General features: G+C 47.3%; 1 protein-coding gene across 2 annotated transcripts in view; it reads right to left on the bottom strand.

The window, feature by feature from the left end:
• Nucleotides 1-15,735, bottom strand: part of PDZD2 (PDZ domain containing 2) — a 342,311-nt gene extending 326,576 nt beyond the window's left edge. The window contains exon 1 of one of the 2 annotated variants that reach the window (XM_032415461.1): nucleotides 15,283-15,735. The gene's annotated coding sequence lies outside the window, so the exon portion shown is untranslated. The remainder of the gene's footprint in view (nucleotides 1-15,282) is intronic. The other variant, XM_032415459.1, reaches the window with a different exon arrangement.
• Nucleotides 15,736-17,065: the final 1,330 nt, after the last annotated feature.

Below are 17,065 nucleotides of genomic sequence, written 5' to 3'. Positions count from 1 at the left end.
TCACGAGGTAGGAGTTGGAGGGAAAGGGGAAGAGTGAGACACTGGCAGGAGAATGGCAAGGGAAGGGGAGTGGGATCCTGTACAGAGACTATCTGCAGCCCACGTAGCTGATGAGTTTAGAGACCATTTTTCTGCAGGTGCCCCCATCGAAGTAGACGGGTAGGTTTTTTTCTTTCATAGAAATGCTTGGCAGCCAGGAGATAGAGGCAGAAAATGCAGGTGGTTGAACTTACTTGGAGTAGGATTTTGGAGGGTAGGAATAACAAGAGGAAAAGAGATAAGGAAGTTTAGAGTATTGGCAAAGGAACGGATAAAGCTATCGTCCATAGGGGTGTGGGCTGGAAGGAGAAGGATTTGAAGGTAGCTATTGTCTTCCCTGCAAATCTCTCCCACTAACTCCCCCATCTTGAACCCCTTGCTTTGGGATATGTTGCTTGGCACCATGTGTTGCTCAGAACAGCATACAACAGTCTAGATGTGTGGGCCTAGTACAAAGGGTCAACACTCTGTTTCTGGACCTACTTAATAGTCACACTCCAGTATTGATACACATTGATGGTAGAGTCGAATGAATTTCCTAAATCTTTTACACAGAGACCCCTTTAAAGCAGGTTCCTGACCATCCTATAATAAATGCAACTGGTTTTTTCAGACATAAATACAGAACCTTCACTTGAGCCCTTTGGCTGACTCTTGCAAGATTTGGCCTATCCTGTAAGTCTAGATTCTGATACCGGTATGAAATGAGGTCACTGGGCTTCCCAGATCTGGGTCATGAGCAAATGGGATAAACATGTCATCCATATCTTTATTCAAGTTGGCGATAAAAATGTTGAGCAGGAGAAGGATAAATCCAATAGCAGAACTGTGTCTGACTCTCTTTACTAGAACCCTCTCTCTAAATGGACACCAATCCATCAAGCTCTTTGTATAGCATTTAGCCAGTCAGCTACAAATCACCAAACGCTGCTACTGTGCAATCCACATTTCTCCATCTTGCCCACAAAGGTCTCACAAGGGATCATCCAAACACCTTGCTGAGAAGTCCAGATACACTATATCAACAGCTTTCCCATGATGTACTAGTCTAGTAACCTTATCCCCGTTGGATAAAAACACAATGCACTTTTCTTTGCTGTGTCTTATACACCTACGACCAGATGGAAATTGGTTTATGACATTTTACGGCTTTATAACATTTCCTGTCTCACCATGACATCACTTTTCCCCAAGCCTAGAGCTTCAAAAGTCCACAAAGGTGTTAAGAACTCAGTTTCTAAACCTTCCTCCTACTCCAGTGTATCAGGTTACCTGATCTCCCAGGCGGTTGAAATGAAGAATGTTAGCCTAATAATGAGACTATATCAGAGAAGTAACTCCTTCAAATGGGGGGGGGGCGCTTTTATGGGGGGCCCCCTTTGTCCTGTGTTGGAGCTTCCTCCCAGCTGCCCTAAAAGGCAGTTTAAATTTTATTTCCTTGAATCTCATTTTGGTAAAGCCAGATATGGTTGTCTCTGAGCTTTCTTGAATACATCATTTTCAAAGAGGGTACTGAAATCCTGGAATTTTAAATCTCACTAGCTATGTATTCAGTCACTTAAAAGAAAACCGTAAGATGAGAAACATATAACTCAAAGATCCACAATAACTCAGGGTGAAAAATGCCACAGCGTTTAGGAAAGGTATAATCCCTAATTACACGGAGAGCGACACCTCTTTCCCTAGGCAACACTCCTTAGAAGCTGCCAACGCATTAAGCAGAAATAGTTTAGCCAATCCATCAACATCTGTTTAACGCCCACTGCTGGGGACACAAAGAGGTGAAAAGTATGGCCAGGTGTCCTCAGAGAATTCGCAGTCTAGTTTGGGATTTGGGTAAAGAAAAAAAAAAAAAAACCCACTTTCACCAAAAAGTGCACCACCCAAAAGCCGCACGTGCTAGATGCCAAGTGAAGTGCCAGGCAGTAGGTGCGCCAGACGTTCTGGGGGAGGCTGCCAGCTGGGGGGCAGGGGGGAGGACACTTTTTACAGGGAATGAGACTTCACTGGGGCCTTAAGGGATGAACAGAATTTAAGCAATGGGTAGATGGGCTTCTGGGTAGGAGGTGTCGAATAAATGTGTATAGCTAATGTAGACAAAAGAAGTTAAGTCAGATCCAAATTCCCTCTCACTTCTCAAATATAAAGAGAAAAGCCTGATGCTCAACTGGGAAATTAACAAAGAAACACTTGACTCTGCCATACAGGGTCTGTGCGTCCCATCGAAGCTCGGCCAAGGTCACGCAGGGATCGATGTCCACTACATTAACTCTTAACGAGATGCTCCTATGAAAACCCTAATAAACTATTATACACAGCACAAATTTCATTAAAATCCTCCACTGCAATTTAAGTTTTGAGACTAATGGATTTTCTAAGAATGCAACAACATACGCCACAGAGGTAAAATCCCAAGAAGGAGAAAAACAAGTAGGGGTTTGCACCACTGACTCCACATTAGAACCACCAGGGGCGGGGGAGGGGTGGTGTTCAGAAGAGACCGATGCTTACGCTGTACCTCCGACCCATTCCATCACAATCCCTGGCGTATCAGCATTTAAATTAAAAATACCAGTGATCCTACTTCATTCTCTCAACAAATTATTCTCTGGGTGCCGACTATATGCCAGACTGCTCTAAGTATTGAAGATATAAGAATGAACCAAACAGACCCCCCTTTCAAAAAACTACCCTCATAGATTTTACGATTTTACATTATAATGAAGTCGAGCAGGCAGAAAAGCAAATTAAATCAGTAAAATATATGACATGTTAAAAAACTGACAATGTGCTAAGGAGAAAATAAAGCTGAGAAGGGGGATACAAAGTCTCAGACTGGAGTAGGGTGGCACGGAAGACTTCACGGAAGGTGACATTTAAATCAAGAACTGAAGGAAGTGAGGGAAGAACTCAGCTACAGGAGAGAGGAACACACCACGCAGAGGACATAGCAGGTGCAATGGCCCTGAGGCAGAAGCATGCTGGTGTGGCTGGACCGGGGAGGGAAAGTAATAGAGATGAAGAAGTCCGAAAGGGAAGGGCTTAGTAGGCTATGTAATAATGAGTTTGGCTTTTACGTTGAGTGAGATGGGACGCCCCTGGGAAGGTCCGAACAGAGAAGTGACATGATCTGATTTACAGTTTTATGATAATCGTTCTGGCTGCTCTGTTGAGAATAGACTAATGGGGAAAGGGGCAAGATAGCAATTGAGGAATTCTCAAAATAGTCCAATTGAGAGATGAGGACAACTTGGAAGAGGGGAGAGGCGGTATGCAATGGTCAGATTCTGGGTATATTTTGGAGAACTAGCCAGAGACAAAGTATCTGGAAGGGGCAGGGGTATGAATCTGGAATTTGATTTTAGATGTTAATGTTTGAGATGAGCATTAGACAGTGGGGATTCAAGTCGATAATTATATACGCAAGATGAAGATATATTGGCACAAATTCTTAGCTTATGGATAGCATTTAAAGCCATGAGAATGACTGACATCACAGATAACAATCGCAGAAAGAAAAGACAAGAAGCAAAAGTAATGACTCCTGGGCCCTCCAGCATTAAGAGGTCAGGGAGAAGACAGGCAGCCAAGAAAACTGGGAAGGAATGCAGACTGGTGAGCAAGGAGGAATGCCTAGAGACTATGGTGTCCAGAGAGTTAAGGGAAGGAAGCATTTCAAGAAGGGATTAACTGTGTGCATCAAATGCTTTGAAGGTGCAAGGAAAAGGCTGAGAATTGGTCCTTGGATTCAGCAATGTGGACCTCATTAGTGACCTTGATAGCCTTGAGAGCCAGTTCCAAGTCTCCAACAGAAGAGGGGTTCATGAGGCTCAGTATGTTCTTGAAGCAATGCCTTCTCCATTGTCTCTCCCTTGTCCCAAAAGACAGTTAAATAATTTGATAGCATTGATAATTCAAGGCAATCTGAATTTTATTTTTTATTCCCCATGCATAGAATATGAAATGTATATATCTTTTCTCTCTATGTGGCACATGCTAAGTAAATATTAATTGAACAGAAAAGAAAAAAAAGTTTGCAGCAGTGAGGACAAAGTATGAGCTCTAGGAGAGAACTGAACATAACTGATAATATTACCTCCTTCAAATGTTTGCTGAGGACTCAGAGTTTTCAGTGGTTTTTATGGGCAGCTACCTACCTCCCATCCACAGCACCACTGTTAATAAAGTTCATATGTTTTGTCAAGCTGAAGATGGAGAATAGCAGTTGAGAAAGAGTTATAAAAATAAGTAAGTCCGGGGCACCTGGCTGGCTCAGTCAGAAGAACATGCAACTCTTAATCTTGGGGTTGTGAGTTTGAGCCCCACGCTGGGTGTAGGGATTACTTAAAAAATAAATAAATAAATAAATTTTTAAGAAATTTAAATAAACAAAAAATTAAATAAGTCCAACTATCCTAACATGCAGGTTCCAGTCTGGATTTTATCAATGGAAATACAGAAGTGCTTCTTGATCCAGCAAATGAGAATTGTGGTGGGTGGTGATATTCCACATCGGAATGGCACTTACAATTCAACCTGGACTTCACTGTGATTACTCACCTGCCTGTTATCAAGAACAGTCAGCAGGCCCTCTTTGGTTTATGATAAAAATAAAGGAGACTGCCTATGAGTGACATTTTACATGCACAACCCTCTGGGCAAAGTTCTGGTTACCACAGCAAACCCCACTCACGACAGACAGCAGAGACAAAGCACATGACATATCAAATAGCCAGAATTCCGCCTTCCTGCAGGAGAGCAGTTATATTTGCCAGATACACTAATCAGCCACTACAGCCCTCTCTACGAATATAAGCTCAACCTACATTTGTGGGTCTTGGCTATTCTTACAATTACTATTTGCCTGAAATAGTAGCTTCTGTCTGATGTTTACTTATTGGGATGCTGATGTAATTCTCAAAATGGAACTTATTTTTAAAAGGAGGTCCAACACCAGGGAAGGAAACCAACAGCTGCTTTCTCATTCTCCCCACTCTGCAACATTAACAGAAGTTCCTTTGAGTCCCACATCTGGCTGGAACCTGTCCTTTGGCCTCTTCCATGACTGGCCCAGAAAAATGAACCAGTCTCTTAGCAAGACCCAGTAAAGAGGGTCCCCCTACCAACGAATCTAAAAATGGAGTCCATATTCTCACCTAGGAAGACATGTGGAGGCAGAAAATGCCAAACTGAGGAAAATGTTGGTGTGTAAGGAAATGTTGGTGTTCAGGAGGATGAACACTGCAGGGCTTTAAGAATGCAAATTTTACCCTTGCATAAAGGACACGTGAAGGACATGGTCATTTCTGCCCTTCCTGTACAGGTTCAAGGAAGAGGGTTTAAACCATTAAGTCTCCAGATAGATCAGAAAAAGTCATGAGCCTAAATGCCCAAATGGAGAAAAAAGAAATAAGCTCCAGGGCCAACTTCTCAGAGAAACAGTACATTTGGAATTCAAGTAAGTATATTTTTTCCCTGTGTTTTACCAATCTATATCCTGGGTTTATGAGCAGAAAAATGAATCAGAAAACGTAGAGATCTGTGGGGACTTTAGGGATCCTGGAAGTTCCTGCTTCTCAGAAATGCTATATGGAATAAGGTTAAGAGCACAGGCTTAGAGGACAGAGAGATCTGGATTCAAATTCTTGCTCCAAGTCTTAATAGATGTGCAACCTCGGGCAAATAATTTAAACTTTTTGAGCCTATTTTTCGGCCTCTGTAAAAAAAGGATAAGTGGGAACAATGCTAAATCTGTTCAACAGCTGTTTATTGGGTGCCTAATGTATACTGGGCACGGCTGTCAGCACTGGAGATCCAGTGAACAAGACAAGGCCCCTGCTTTGATGAAGCTTGCATTCCAACAGGTGAGACAACCAATAAAAAAAAAAAAAATCAAAACTCTATTTCAAACAGAATAGGAGTAACATGATAGAGTGCTGGTGGGGGGTCAGGGAGGAGAGGGCCTACGCAGGTCTGGAGGCAGCTTTCTGGCAGAGGGAAGGCCCTACTCTGGGATACAGCTTGGCATGTCCCAGAACAGAAAGGACAGTGTGTTGGTACACAGAGAGTAAGGACGATGAGTCCTAGCAGAGGAGGTCATCGGAGAGGCAGGTGAAGGCAAAGGGCCTGGTTGTATTCAAATGGCAGTGACAAATCCCCAGTTGTAAACTGTTAGGTGACATGACTTGATTTGTGTTTTTATTTATTTTTTTATTTTTTATTTATTTATTTTCTTTTTTGAGAGAGAGCACGCATGCAAGTGGTAGGGGGAGGGGCAGAGGGAGAGGGAGAGAGAATCTTAAGCAGGCTCCACACCCAGCATGGAGCCCCATGCGGGGCTCAACTTGAGGCTCAATCTCAGTACCCTGAGATCATGACCCGAGCTGAAACCAAGAGTTGGACATTTACCTGGCTGAGCCACCCAGGTGTCCTGTGATGTGTGTTTTTAAAAGACCCCTCTGGCTTGTGTGAGGAGAGGGACTAGGAGTCAAGAGTAGTCTGAGGAGGCCCAGAGAGCAGACTACTGTGCAGCAGTTCCAACCAGGTCGGCTGCCGTACAGGTGGACGGAGGGCCAACAGGACTTACAGATTCGGTTGCTGGTGTGAGGAAAAAAGAATGAAGGTCTTGAGGTTTTTGAAACGAGCCTTTAGGTGGATGGTGGTGCCATACACTGAGCTGGGAGAAGGAGAAGGAAATTACTAGCCAGAGAGAGAAATATCAAGGATCCTATTTTGATCAAGCTAGGTCTGAGATGTCTGTTGCACACAGATGTGGAAATATCTAGCTGGCAGTGGGGTGTATGAGTCTGGAACTCCGTGCAGAGATCAAAGCTAGAGACATAAATTCGGGAGACAGTACATTGATGGTAGGTACAGCCTTGAGGCAGAGAAGATCTCCCTAGGAGGGAGAATAGCTAGAGAAGAAGACCCAAGGTCAAGTCCTGGGGCAACATCATAAAACACTGAATATTAGTTGTTGTTATTATTTTCAGTACACTGGGAAGGAGAATGTTGGCCAATTATTGTTATAAGCATTGTTTTATCCATCCATCTACCCATGCATCCCACCATCCATTCATACCATAAATGATCACTGAGCACATTAATGAGAGACAGTAGAGAAAAGAATGTAATAGTAGGTCAAGAATGTAAGCTCTGGAGCCAGACTGCTCTATTTAAATCCCAGCTCCATCTGTAACCTTGGAGAATTTGCTTAACCACATTGTACTGCCATTTCTCCATCTGCAATGTTGAATGGTGTCCCCCCAAAAGACATGTCCATGTCCTCGACCTGCGAATGTGACCTTCTTTGGCAAAAGTAATTACATTGAGGATCTCAAGATGAGATCATCTTAGATTATCTGGGTAACCCTAAATGACAAGTGTACATATAAGAGACACACAAAGTGAGACATGCAGACATAAGAGGAGAAGACATGAACACACAGAGAAGATGATATGAAGATAGAGACACAGATTAGAGTGAAAGAGTTACAAGGAATGTCAACAGCTACCAGAAGCTGGAAGAGGCAAGGAAGGATTCTCCCTAGGAGCCTCCAGAGGGAGCATGACTCTGCCAATGCCTAAATTTCAGACTTCTGGCCTCCAGAACTATGAGAGAATAAATTTCTGTTGTTTAGCCACCAAGTTTGTGGTAATTTGTTATAGCAGCCCCAGGAAGTGAATAGGGGAATAATAATGGTGTGTGCCTCACTGACTCATAAGGAGAATTAAATGAGATAACATATGTAAAGCATCTAGAACAGTGCCTGCCAAATAGGGAACATTCAAACAATTTTAAATTTTAAATTTTATCCATGTACTGGACATATCCATGTGCAGGATCCTGAAGAATGGGGGAAAAGACAGATATGTTGAGAGACCCTGAAAATAAAGATGGCGCCCAGAAGCTGAGCAGGTGAGGGACCAGAAGGGGGAGGGGTACTCAGATGCTACAAACTGCTGAACACCGCTCCCCAGCATTCCCTAATAAAGAAATCAATAAACCTTACATCTGCTCAGGTTTTTGAAGATGAGTAGTAGGTCCAGAGAAGTGTTACTGCAACTTTTTACAGTATCTTCCTCTGCTCGCACCATCTCATTGCCTGCTCTCTCATGAGAACCCATGTTGATGAGGACATTCAGAGCAGATATTCTGGGGACAGCTGTCTCTTCCTTTAGCCTAATGATACTGGGAATAATGGTGACCAGGGCGGGGTGGGGGTAGAGAGTAGCAGTGGAAAACTGTGGAGGAAAATGACGCCAATTTTGTATGCTGAGTGATTTTATAATAATATTTGCATGGCTGCTTTAGCCTGGGAAGCTAATTTTCTTCACCAGGAGACCCATATAGCACAATCTAGTTTTACCCAAATCTCTATAAAATACACTGTGCCAAAAGGCGGGTGAGGGGGGAATCCAACTGAAACACAGCTGAAATCAGACATTTTATAAGTGTCCCTTGGCGAACACACAAAAAGGTAAAGTTTATTGACATCTTGCTTTATTAAACTTTGCTCCATTCTCATCTTCATAGGTAGAGAAAAGAACATTCAAACACTGGAAGAGAGTTAGTGATCACCTGCATGCAAATATAAGGAGTGTCAGGGTGAGGAACCTTCCTGGGTGTTCAACTTGTAGGCACCAACCCAAGATACTATGGCTAATCTGAAACACACTTGCCTCTCTACTCTCTGGAAAGAGACTTGGGGAATACTGGAATTACAGTATCATCCCAGGACATGTACGTAGGATAAGCAGGTTCACGTTAGACAGGCATCTCTAAAGTGCTGGCCTTCAGTGAAAGGGACAAAAAAGCCAGTGTTTATTCTGTCTTACTCCTAGGTAGCCCAAGATCTTGTTAAGAGCAACTGTAGCCAGACCGGGTGCCAAGAGAGCAAAGCTCCTAGGCACCTGCTCCCCCCACCACCCCTTTTCTCTGGATGCCCAGAGGCTCCCTATGAGGCAGGCTAGTCTCCCCACTGTCTCCTGACTATACCATGATCCAAAGATACCCCCTCTCCTACTCTCTGCCCAGCACAACTTCTACTTCCTTGGCAGACAGGTTTTAGCCAGAGGGTTGACTTTGGACTTGCACAGCACTACGGAGGGCCCCTGTTCATGGTAGGGGTCCTCTTCTGCATTGTATCCATGTGTCTTCATTTTTAGCAAAGCAGATGATCACTCTTCAGAGGCCAGGACAACAGCGTATGTATGGACAATTTGGTGGTAGTAGCCGACTTAAAGTCTAGTGTATGCAAAGCCAAGTACTAGAACTGTCCAGATGTTGACAAAAAGGAGACCACAAGTGGCTCAGCTCAAATTCAATTCCACTGTTGCTAAAAACTTCAAAGGGCACAGCCTGGGAATCATTCTGTTAAGGGCCACATATACCATGGAAGCCCCCCTCAGGAGGCTGTTAGAACACTGTAGATCTTACCTAAAATGAGCTAAATCGGCCTTCAAGCTGGAGGCAAAGGATTGGGTAGTTCTCTTTCAAGAACTTGCAAATCCTCAGGAGTTTGTGATTTTTTTATCCTCGTGTGAATAGCTACGCACTTCAGGCTGCTTCCCCACTCCCTTGCTATTATTCCATTGAAAGCTTGTGACAATAGTGTGTGCCAAACTAGTCCTCTTTGCTGTAAAGTCAATTCTCCAAGTCCTGCTTCTCCAAAACCTCTTCATGTGTCCTAGAGTGCTTTACGAGCCCCAGAAACCCTTTAAAACCTAAAAACAAATAATCCAAGAATAACTTAATCAACCAGATGTTCAATGCTATCTGCTTTCATTGGATTGCTTCATAAAGAGAGCTAATTCTTAAGTTTCTGATTTTGTGCAAGTTAATAGCCCAGTCACTGTTCATTCAATGTATTCACATAGGTGATGCACGCACCAAGGAGGCAAGCGCTCTGAGAACGGGGATTGTTTCCCTGCCCCACTGAGAATGTGGGGATGGAGAGGACCCCATTGGCATTGGAGAGAGGCCACAGCCGGGGCAGGCCTCTTCCCGGAGCTGGAGAGGCTTCAAAGACAAATGTGTCTTCTCCGCACACTTAGTGCCTTAACAAGCCATCTCCAGGCTCCGCCGCCTTATCGGACCACAAAGGGCCTCTTCAACGATTGACTTTTCAAACCGTAAATGCTCCCAGTGTTTTCTTGAACACATTTGTAAACAGAATGCAGAGCTCTTTAGATCACAGGCAATCCGAGCCTAAATCCGATGACCTACCTGGCTTCCAGTCCTGCCTCTGCCCAGAACTGCAGAACACACAGGAAAAGAATTCTTTCCCAATTCTCTCTTTTTCCCAATCCTAGCATATGGATAGTATAAGATCGGGAATTTAAAACCTTTAAATGCCATAGAAGGATCTATCATTGTATATGGACCTATGTTTAGGCCCAAAGAACAACACGATCGACGTAAAATAAATAAATAAATCAGGAATAATCTGAGAAAATACTTTTATACTTTGAGTTCCTTAAAGAAACATCATACACATTTTCCCCCAATATCATTTAATTTGACACACACCTAGTGAGTGTTTAGTAAATCAAATTAAGTGCTCCTTTTCCTCTGCTCTTCACTAATAGGGGAGAATATTTATTTAATCTTTCTAAGTATAATCATGATTCATTCATAAAACCAAGGGGGTACACAGATTTTCAGTTCCTCTTCACCCACCTGCATCTTGCACTATTACCACTGAAGACAACAGTTCTGCAAATCTAGCCACTACAGATGTGATTCTACTTCTAGCTGTGCTAGAAGGAGGCAAGTTCTCCACTCTTCTGGGCCTTGGGTTCCTCCAATACGGGAATTCGCAAGTCTGAATGCATCACCCCTTCCAAAGCGCAGAGGAGGGGAGACTCTGCAGGATCTCCCTGCTTTGAGCCTGGCAACGTGACCTTTGCATGTGAAGTACAGATGTATCCACTGAAACAAGTCAACAATAAAAAGGCAGACACCCTGAAAGATTCCTTAAAGTGGGAACAGGGAGGTGAGAGGCTGCTCCCAGCAGTCCAGAGCTTTGCATCCAAAGCTGAAAGCAAGCTTTGGCTGGGTCCGCTAAAAAGTCCTGCCTTGTACACTCACTGGGCTGTCACGGGCTTTGACAAGAGGCTTATTCATTTCTCGACACACTAACGGAAGGACCTACTACTTTGTAGCAGACACTGTCATTGAGGGGTTTGCATACATACCTCAGGATCTTTTTTCATTCCTCCTGAGAACGACCCTGTGAAGTTGCTACTGTCCCAGTCTTGCACAAGAGGAGACCGAGGCTTCAATATTTCTAATGATCCGGCCAGTGAGAGGTTTTCTGCACTGCTAGGACTCCAGCCAAAGCCTCTGACCCCAATTCCAGAAACCCTCCTTTCCCTCTTGGCCACCTCGGCTGGTGCCAGGCACCAGGTTCACCTACCCAGCTGCCAGCAGTACTTCCGCCTGCCCCCCTCCTTGCCCCCCGCCCCCAGCAGCCAGGCACCTCTCCCATTTTACCAAGACGACACATCCTTCCACTACACTGCAGGCTCCTTCTCCAGCGCCTCTCCCAACCTCTGCTTCCCTCCTACCTTCCCAGGAAGGGAGATGCCAGCTTTTTTTCTTTCCCTGCACTTGCTCCTGTTCACCTCTGGCTTCTTCCCTCCCAAACACCCCTTATCTTGTCTTCGTTCTCTCCCACTGCTCTTTTGTTTACCACACATGCCTGGGAAGGGGATTTGGGGAACATTCCTGGATAAACCTTCCCACAACACTACCACCTCCTCAAAATACCCTCCAGATTATTTTTAACTGGCACACCTCTGGATCCAGTGACTATGCGCCAGACTTCAATCATCTTGGCAATCACTCTCTCTGTCTTCCGGTGAACCTGGCTCCCATGACCATCCTTGACAGATACTGTTCTTAGTCTTTGTGAAGACTGGCCTTTCTCAGACATTCCTGCCTCTACCTGTCTGCCTACCTCCCTCAGGGGCTTGCCTGCCGCATCCTACATGATCCTATGGAGACACTTTTGAAGGCAGAAGAAAGAGGTTAAAAACTGTCCAGTCTCCAAGTCTGTCTTTAGAGATTCAGCCTCTCTTTGAGTTTTGTCCTGACCTTTTATGGGTTCATCTTCCTTGGGATGCTTCCCCTTGTGACTGGTGCAGTAAGAGGGCCCTGAGGCCACATTCCAACAGAGACCTCCCCCACCCCCTGACACACACACACCATAGTCTAAGTTACATAGGCCCACGTGATCTGGGCCAAGGGAGTATCTGCAGCTCTGTGTTATCTTGTCCAGCCTACCAGGTCTGGGACAACACCAAGTACAATCAGCTGGTGGTGGGGAGAGGGAGGTCATGGAGTGTTGCTTCTGCCTCTCCCTGAGGAAGCTAGCAGACGGCTGGTGGAGGCCTTATCTGGGCATGAATAAGATATGGTCCTAAAGAAACAGGCCCAGGGCAGCATGATGAGTGTGCCAACAGGCTCTGTAGAGCCAAGTCCAAAGGTAAGACTGCTCAACTTGGGAAAGAAAGACAGAGAATCACAGAGGAGGAGACCCTTGAGCTGGATCTTGAAGAGTAAGAAGTGGTTCATCAGGAAGACCAGGGAAGAAAGGATATTCCAGGACCTCAATTCTCCCACTACCACCCCCAGCAAGTCAGCATTGTAGAGGCAGAGAGTATGACAGGTCAGGAGGTCTACAGCTCGTGTGTGTGTGTGTGTGTGTGTGTGTGTGTGTGTGTGTGTGTGTGTTAGGGACATAGCAGGAAAGAAGTCTGAGGAGGCACATAGGATTTGGAATTTATTCTGCATCCTGGGAACCACTGATAGGTCTGGGAGACTGAGTAGAAGTGGGAAGAGGGAGGAGGGCTCTGGAAGGGTTTCTTCGGGCTGCTCGTTTGCTGAATGTTAAAACTCCAAACTCCCTATTTCAGTCACCTATGTATTCACATGCCCGCCTAGCCTTCAGGTGATTTTTGCTTCTTCTTCATTCCAAATCCAAGTAGTGCCCATACTTCAAGGCCATGTCTAATGAACTTTTCCTTTCTTCCCACAGCCTGCTGTCAGACTTCCATGACCTCCTGTGCTCATCTTATTACAATAACCTTCTCACTGGACAACTCACCTCCCATCTCTCCCAGTTCTGATTCTTTCTGCCAGAGATCAGATTCATCTCCCTGAAGCACAAAGCGACAATCCCTAGCTCAAAAATCCCAAATATTTCCCTATCAGCTGCAGAACTAAGCTTCCCCAAGACCTCAGGCCAGCCTCTTCTTCCATCATATCCCTGGGGCCACATCCTCACTCAGGATCAACCCCTCAGCCCACAGCTTCTCTACCTCAGTTCTCCTCCATAGAGCCTTTCAGATCTCCTCAGTCAAAAGTGACTTCTTTCTCCTCTGTCCTTCTAAATGTTTTTATCTGGACCATTCTTTGGGTACCTTATTCATTAGATCATCCCCATCATCCAATAAATACAGGGCGCCTATTACATGCCTATATACATGCACTGGTGTGGGTGGGAGCTGTCAGTTTATTCATCTCCCTTCTCCTGACAGACTGAAACTCTGAGCTCAAGGAGGGAGCCCCTGCGCATCCCCAGGAACCTCTGAGGGCCTATGCAGTGCAAACCACAGGTACTCCAAAAATAAAATGGTTGAAATGAACAGAGAAATTATCATAAGTTTCCTTAAATAGTAAACTGCCTTAAGTGCATGCAAAATCAATTTTAATGACAAAGATTTAAAGTATAATTCAATATTTTTCCAGGAGCATATTAACTATGTCAAGGGAAGATAAATGTATATACTTTACATGGCTCTGATTCTTCCCCTCCTAGCACATCCCCCCACTCCTCCATCTCCCTGTCTGCCCACCCCCCTACACACACTCACACCACTATGTGGTTATGAGTGGAGCAGCAGTGGAAGAAGGAATTGATGAAGCTAGAACAACCACCTACAGCCAGGGGTGTGTTCCGAGACATTCTATTCTGCCCCCGCAAGCAACCCTCCCACACCACACCTGCTAACCTGGACCTATTCGACACCCACCCAGAAGCCACCGCGGGGGTGGGGGGGGGTGGGGGGCGGTTAGCTGGCCCAGTGGAAACAGCAAGCTGGGAGAGAGCCCGTCCAGAGCAGGCTGAATGTGGGAGACCCCACTGGGGAAGGACTAGCAGCACGGAAGGTCCTGGGGAGCTCTCTCTAGAAGCAGATCCACGGTATCACTTTCTGCAGCCACTCAGGGACCCCCTCCAGCTTCATCGTGCTTTGTCAGGGGAAACACATCCACCCAAAGCACCTAACTCTGTGGCAGGCAGAGGCCAGGCCGGCGGCGGGAGACAGATGCGGCTCCTTCCCCCCGGCAGTCGGCCACCTCCAGTCCCAGTGCAGGGCAGCTCTGGAATGCCCTCGTGCCTGCCATTCCAGTCTCTGAGACCAGCCCATGCCAGACCTGTCCTCTTACACTCCAGTGTCTCTTATCAAGGTCTTTACATTGATCAGGCCTCTGAGGACAGGCTTCTGGCAACTCCAGTCAGGGACCCTGGACCCTACCCCTACTCAGTTTAGCATTGCAGGAAGACAAGCAACCCAAAGACCTAAAACATCAACGCAAACCTGAGAGGGAGAGGGGTGAGGGGAGAGGAGAGAAAGAGAGAGAGAGAGGGCGGGGGTAGAGAGAAAGGAACAAGGCCAGATTTTAGGGGGAACTCGACTTCACAGGGAAGCAGGATTTCCTCATGTGTACACTCCCCATCTCCCTGGGAGATGCCAATACTGCCCCCAAAGACGTCCTTGCTTTTTGCGCGCCCCCTCCGTTCCCTTTACCCGCGCGTCTGTTGCGCGGGCACAAACCCGGCGAGAGATGAGGAAGCGCGGGAGCCTGAGTACCTCCGCCCTGGAGGAGAGGACCAGGCGACGGCCCAGGTATGGGGGACCCGGGGCGCAGGCCCTGTCCTGAGTGTGCCCAGCAGTGCGGCTCGGGTCATCGCGCTCTCGCTGGCCCTCTTCCCGTGGCCGCGTCCTGCTCGCCCCCGGCCGGATACGAGGGGAGTTTGAGCCGCCCAACCCGGGTTCGGCTCCCTACACACCGCCGTGCCGGGGCTGGGGTTCCCGCACCGGGATTTGTCACTAAACTTTCCCGGGCTCGCTCGGTCTCGGGGGGTGGGGGGGTGGGAAGGAGGGTTGCCAAACCGCCCCTCCCCCGCCCATCCGAAGCCCCGCGTCCCGGCCGCAGCGGGACGGTCGCTTCACCTGCGCGCGGCTCGGCGGAGCCTCCCGCTGCTCCTCGTGCGTCCGGACCCAGGCGCCGCCCGGCGGGTCTCCGCGCTGCCGCCGCCGCCGCCACCGCTGCTTCCACCGCCGGTGCCGCCGCCGCCGCGCCTGCCCGAGCTGCAGCGACGCGGTTCGCCCTCAGCCGCGGGAGGCGCAATCCCCGGCGCCCGCGGCTCGGCGGGTCCCCGCAGCCGCCACCCCACCGCGTCTCTCCGCCCGCGGCCAGCACGCACCGGCGCCCAGCTCTCCCAGCTGCGCGGCGCTGGGGATCCACGGAGCCTCCAGGATGGGCGGGGATTCCCTCCCTCTGGTAGATTCGAGGGGCGGGAACTCCCTTCCCGGAGTGACAGGGACGGGGGGCGGGGATTCCCCTGCAGGAATGACAGGGTGGGCGGGGATTCCCCCCGAGCGAGGCACACCGCGTGCAGTGTCCCTCTGGGTGAACCCGGAGTCCTGGTGCGCTGTCTTCAGAAACCTGGGGATCCTGGGAGGAAAGGATCCAGGGAGATGGCGGCTCAGAATTTCCAGATGGCGGAGCCTGGGGCGCCATCTAGGTGGAAAAAGAGCTAGGGGACTTGAAGTTGCCTTTGCATAGCGTCGAGAAAAATGTCAATTGCCTTACACAAGAATGGGGTGGGGAGGCCAAAGGAGATGGGGGAAGGACTAACCACCCACACCAAGAAAACTTTGGCCTCTGGTTCTTCTGATACCCAAATTGATTTAACACTGGTATGGGAATTTCGAGAATTTCGGGGTAACCTCTGGGCACCTCAGAGCTGGTTAATCCCCTAGTTAAGCTCCTGAGAGAAATCCTCAGAGACAAAGTCCTATGGCCCTGAAGTGGTGGTTTTGGTCCCTGGGACAACTAGCCAAGAGCCCCTGCTTGAGTGGACTGTGAGAGCTAATGCCGATCGGCCTTGGCCTTATTCCAGGTCAGTCGAGGAACAGAAGCCTCAGGCTTTTTGGATCCTCCATTCCCGTGGATTTCAGGAAGCCCTTCAAATATTTTTGGTTCTTTTTTTGTCATCCCTGTCATTCTGCCTACCACAGGGAGAGGATGATAAGAACATAATAGGGAGACTGCACAGCTCTGCAAATTAAGCTCTCTTAAGAGGAAAAAGCTGGTCTTTTTCAAGCGCTAGCAGATAAGAGTTAAAAACATATGAAAAATTACAAAACCTGGGATAATGAATAGTTGAATAATGCTTTTGACATTTGCTGCAGAGCAGTAATTGGAAATCTTTGCTTTGGGGGGATGGGGATGGGGTGGGGTGGGGCAGGGATCCGGGGCAGCCCAGCAGGGCAATAAGCTCCGGTCTCTCAGAAGAGCAGACCGACATAGATCACCTGCACAGATGGTGCAGAGCTGTCCCGCAGCATCAGAGGCCAGGGGAGTCCCAAGGCATTTGAGATGGTATTTTCCACAGGGGCTGGGGTGGGGAAGTACTTGAATAGCTGTTCTTCAGCTTTTATAATTACCAGGCCACTGAGATCAATGTCTGCAGAAATCCAAGCTTCCTATAGTGTAAGTTGTGCAAGGTCAGGCACCCAGAGCTTCTCTCTTCCTTTCTGTAAATAGAGAAAATACCTACCCCCTAGGATTGTAAGGACTGGCAGTGACACAGCTACTCAGCACAGCACTTAGGAGGTGCTGGATGAAATGGCAGCTATTACCCAGGAAGGTACTATTAGGACACCACAGAAAATCCTTCTGGAATCAGACAGGGCTGGTGGTTCCTGTTTGTTTCACAGTCCCAGTCCC

The sequence above is a fragment of the Phoca vitulina genome, unplaced genomic scaffold (assembly GCF_004348235.1).
Source record: "Phoca vitulina isolate PV1807 unplaced genomic scaffold, GSC_HSeal_1.0 scaffold17, whole genome shotgun sequence".
Classification (NCBI taxonomy): Eukaryota; Metazoa; Chordata; class Mammalia; order Carnivora; family Phocidae; genus Phoca; species Phoca vitulina.
Note: the sequence above shows the minus strand (reverse complement) of the source record. Positions and strands in the feature narration are given on the sequence as shown.